Source organism: Puma concolor, chromosome A1 (genome assembly GCF_028749965.1).
Source record: "Puma concolor isolate L17-30 chromosome A1, mPumCon1.1.hap2, whole genome shotgun sequence".
Lineage (NCBI taxonomy): Eukaryota > Metazoa > Chordata > Mammalia > Carnivora > Felidae > Puma > Puma concolor.
Window position 1 is genome coordinate 103,798,445 of NC_141667.1, and position 5,426 is coordinate 103,803,870.

Sequence of the window (5,426 nt, forward strand, 5' to 3'; positions counted from 1 at the left end):
GTGCTAGTCTCTCACCTTGAACAGGGCCCTTCAGTGTTAATCTGACCTGAAGCCCCAACGAAGAGGAAAGATTCCTGCAAATGAGGTGGTCTCTAATCCTAGGCCAAGCACCCTCTAGCTCTGCATTCAGTCAACTCCCATGCATCGTATTAGCGGTAGGTGCACGCAGGGTACCCAGCAGGCCCCCGTACCCTACCCGGCTTCCCCTGTACCCTGTATATGTTAGAGGAGAATGAACTTAAGGACAGCGAGAGGAACCACCTTTTGGATACTAATCTTCCATCCCTACTCTATGCATTCTCAGAGCTTTCCCAGCAAAGTGTCGTTTTATAGACACAGGGTTAACACCAAGAACTCTTCTAAAAGTTGGGGCTTCATTTTCCTCGTTTTGCTTATTACCCTGTTCACCTCCCTCCACAGACCCCGAAGTACCCAGCAGCTCCCGAGTAGGTGCTTTGGTAGGCGATTTGCTTACTATAAGCAATTCTGAATTTTGAATGGAAGACAGTGTTTTCTGTCTTTTAACCTAAATCCTAGCTCCTGCCCACCACGCAGGCCTCCTCTCCCTCTGAATCAGGTGACGGAATCGGCAGTGGTACCGGTCCTAGAGGGAAGCTGTCTGGTGACAGTTACCCCAGGAAGGCTGGGCGGCCTGCTTCAGTGCTGGCTGATGCGTTTTTCTTGGACTCTGGTCATACCTGGTCCTTTCTCCTTTTGTACCCTCATTTTTTAAAATTGTCTATTTTTGTAGAGACAGAGTGTGTGTGTGCATGCACACGAGGGGGATGGGCAGAGGGAGAAGGAGAGAGAATCTCAAGCAGGCTCCACACTCAGCGTGTAGCCTGACACAGGGCTTGATCTCGTGAGATAATGACCTCGGCCGAAACCAAGAGTCAGACACTTAATGGACTGAGCCACCCAAGCGCCCCTCCCTGAAGTCATTTTGTACCTCTTTCTTCCCAACCTTGGACCCTGAGCACGTTTCTGGAATGACCTCTCTTCTCAACATTCCCTGTGATCCTATAATTCTGAAGTTAGCCCGTGTCACCCTTCGCTCCAAATCTCCCCTTGGCCCTTGTGCACTAGGAATTAAGCTGATTGGTTATGCCAGTGTTTGAACTGCTTTGCTGGTTCCTGATGACCCTTTTCTGAGGGCTTCTGCCTCTGCCCATGTTTTTATCCTTATTTTACTTGGCTTCTGATAAAGCTTCCTGCCCTGACTGTTACCTAGCTGTAGCTCCACTTTCGGAGGGAGAATTGATCAATTTTTTCACACGGTATTTCACACTAACAACCTAATCACAAAAAAGTTCAAGTTGGTAGGGTGAACAATGGGGTAAATGTTGCAAGAAGTGTGTCTTTCTTCCCAGGGTGTAAAATGTAGTCTTTGGAAGGGAACATCCACCCCCTGAAGTTCAGGGGTTACAGAGGCTGAGTTCATTCCCGTTCTTGGACTCAGCAGCTAAAATGGGCAAAGACAGGTTGCTTAACCTCTCTGTGCCTTAGTTTCCTTCTCTCTAAAATGGGGTGATAATAGTACTTAATTCACATGAATATTTAATGATACTAAAAAACATCTGAAGTGTCTAGCCGCATCAGGTACATGGTAGGTGCTCAGTAGATATTAGCGATAGTTCCAGGAGATGCTGAGAACATCTCTCGTGTTATCCAATTATCACCTTCTGCAAGCCTTGGGCACTGGGGCTTGATTCTCTTAACCTCATTTCTCGCTGGACTGGGTCCAATGTTGGATGTGACTAAGTCCTCACTATGGCTTGATGATGGAATCACCATGGAAGTAAGTGCAGTTTTAGAGCTTCCTGGTCAGCCAGCCCATACTTGGAAGTTATTTCTAGATTGTGCATAGCAGCCAGCTGCAGAAAGTGTAAGCAAAGTACACATTTCCAGGCTCTTGTGTTGGTCACAGTTCAGTAGAACCTGAGCTATTTGATAAATTTCAGGCTACTTTAGAGTTCTTATGGGCTCTGCATTTAGATCTTTCATTAAACCCAGAACATGTGGTCATCACTGATTTTCTCGTGAAATAACCCTGATTTATCCGTGCTCTGCTTTTCCACACCCCTGTATTTGACCTTCAGTGTTGCTTGTTTTTACTTTCTTGGCATGCTGTTAAATAGTACAGCTATTCAGTTCAAAGGATTTGCTATGTTTCAGGGTCAGCTTGTACCCCAAATGAGAGCAAAAAGTATCTTTTGCCTCTAGGGTTCTTTTGCACTCTAAATGAACTCCGTTTGTAGAAAATGTCTTTTTTTTTTTTTCAACGTTTATTTCTTTTTGGGACAGAGAGAGACAGAGCATGAACGGGGGAGGGGCAGAGAGAGAGGGAGACACAGAATCGGAAACAGGCTCCAGGCTCTGAGCCATCAGCCCAGAGCCTGACGCGGGGCTTGAACTCACGGACCGCGAGATCGTGACCTGGCTGAAGTCGGATGCTTAACCGACTGTGCCACCCAGGCGCCCCAGAAAATATCTTTTGATTGAGCCTATTTATTCTAAAACAACCTCACCTATTGCTAATTTTTATATGCTCTTGAAGACAATATAAAAAACTGGCTAAACATCTGTCTGCCCCTGTTAGTGAATGAGTGTCAGGAGGCTGGGTGATCTAGGAATGAATTCTGGCTGATAGTTTGTATCCCTGATGCTTATGTACACTCTGGCCCGTAAGAAGCCCTCAATAAATGTTTGTTGAATAAAGAGATGCAATTAAAAATTTTTTTTAAATGTTCATTTATTTTTGAGAGAGACCACAAGCAGGGAAGGGCAGAGAGAGAGACACACACAGAATCCAAAGTAGGCTCCAGGCTCTGTCAGCACAGAGCCCGATGTGGGGCTCGAACTCACGAACTCTAAGATCGTGACCTAAGCCAAAGTCAGACAATTAACTGACTGAGCCACCCAGGTGCCCCAATTTTAAAGACTGATCTTTTTATTTAAAAATAACCAGTATTTGAGTATTTTGTGTTTTTTAGTCTTCTGACAACCCTGCAAGCTGTAAGAATGAATAGGAGCTTTTTTAATTAGCCATAATCGCACCTTGGATAAGCCTCATTGGCTATGATCCTGCCACTGCGCAAAGCTAATAGGCGCTTTTTTAGATTAAGTGGGTGTCTCAGAGTCCAGAGTTGGCCAGAGCTAGTCAGTGCTTCTGCTGGGGGCTTCAGGCTGTCTGATTTGTTGAATTCCAGATGCATGTCCACTGGGGAAATTATTCAGTGCAGAAATGTTAGAAGCTATAAATATATAGGCTCTAATCAAGTCCAGAGGAATTAAAATCTTAACACCGAGTAAGTAAAGCCCTCACTGGAAAGCCAATAGGTTCATTAGAAAAAAATTATAAGATACAAGAAAAGATGATTTAATCTGAGCTAATAATACATTTGACATTTTTATAGAAATAGTTTGTGTACATGGCAAAGGAGTTCACTGGTTTTATTAACCTCATTATTCAGTGTGTTGAGTTTACAAAAATCTAGAAAGATAATGGTAATTAAGCAGGGAAACGTGACAAACCAGAGTATCTAGGTGAGCTGCGAGGCATTGGGCCAAGGGCTCTTAACCACCTAACAGAGATATTTGTCAGCAGAAGGAAGGAAGGAATGGAGAAAGAAAAGGAAAGGAAATAATTTGATTTACGTCCAGTCATGGAGTTACCTTTTTTCACCCATCATGTTTCCAACCTATGGCCTTAATGACTAGAGGTTTTTACTATATTGAAACACATCTTGGCCTATTTCCTTGGACTTAGTGATCAGCCTGGTGTACTGGAGCATGGCCATAGCCACTGGTCTGCCCTGGGTACTCACCCTCTTCCTCACTCCCAGGCACAACCCACCAAAAAGCAAAGGAGGCTAGAGTGATGTGGACATGGGAAACCCCATCCTGGGGTCTGGTTCCATTCCTTCCCATTGCGTTTGCTAAAGTGTGTATTCTACAGAATACTCATTGTAAAAAGTGCTCCATGAAAGGAAGACTTCAGACAGCTTATGAGCTTGTGCAGAGAAACGAACAAGTGCACAGAGTAACAAATCACCTTGGTGGGAGTACAAAGTGGGGATTTAGAGATGGGAGGACTTAGATTCTCTGCAGTCTAAGAAAAGCCTTCACAGAAGAGGGAGCATTGAGAAGAGCTTTGAGAATGTCCAGATTTCAAAAGATTGAGATGGGCATTTAGGGAGGGTGCTGAAGGCATAGAGGCTTGTGGAAGCAAATGGCCTCATGTGGATGGGTGTAGAGGCGTGCTCGCGTGCACCTTGAGACAGTTGGCTGATTCCTTGGACAGTGGGCATCTACTGAAGGTGTTTGAGTAAAGGAATGATCAGATGAGAGCCCTGCTTTAGGGATGTTGGGAATCTATGACATCTGTGTCCAGGATATGGTAGAATAAGTACAGGGGAAGCAGGCATGCCAAGTAACATTAGAAGTCAAGGGGAATCATAGTCAGACCCTAAGTTAGGGAGGAGGTAGAGGACACTGAGGATCTATTAGTGGCACCCCCATGGCCAACAGTCCCCATGGTCAGTCCCCTACCTGTCTCTCCCACCCAGTATCTCAGCATCCTATGTCTCTCCGGAGTTCCTTTCAGCCCCTTAAACATGTCATGCTCTCTCTTACCCCAAACCTTAGCATTTGCTGCCCCATTTGCTTAAAATAATGATGAAGAACATGATGATGATGATGATGATGGTTGACACTTACATAGTTCTTACTGTGTACCTGTCACCATTTTAAGTGTTTTATTTTGCAGAAGAACTTACATTTTTTTGGACTAATGCTATGCTTTCTCTCCTCTTCTACTGGGGGCTGGCACCCATGGTAAGTTGAGTTGGAATGTCCAGCCATGCTAATATTTTTGAGGCATACACCTAATTGTAACTGAATTTTATTAGAAAGTTAAAAGACAGCTACTCTGTATTTTGGGGTATATGTTTTTATGTCTTCCTATTTTTAGAAAAATTATAACTCTACTAAAAATGACTAGAATATTATCTCACCATATTGTGAATACCTAAATGCAAGGTTATTTTCCTTTCACCTTTGTTTGGTTGGCACTTGGTTGGCTCAGTCAGTTGAGAGTCCCACTTCGACTCGGGTCATGATCTCACGGTTCATGGGTTCAAGCCCCACATCGGGCTCTGTGCTGACAGCTCAGAGCCTGGAGCCTGCTTTGAATTCTGTGTTTCCCTCTCTGCCCCTCCCCCGCTCACACTCTGTCTCTCCCTGTCTCTTAAAAATGAATAAACATTAAAAAAAAAAAAAACAGTTCTTGGCACATAGTAAGAACATGATCTGTATCTATTGAATGCTTGAAAAACTGAGTTAGTGAAGAGAATAAATTAATGATATTTCTAGAGATACATGCTGTGGTCCCCAAGTCAGCTCCTAACCCTTAGTTTCTCTCCTAG

General features: G+C 44.1%; 1 pseudogene; it reads right to left on the reverse strand.

The window, feature by feature from the left end:
• Positions 1 to 2,949: 2,949 nt before the first annotated feature.
• Positions 2,950 to 3,102, reverse strand: LOC147584344 (U4 spliceosomal RNA; annotated as a pseudogene).
• Positions 3,103 to 5,426: the final 2,324 nt, after the last annotated feature.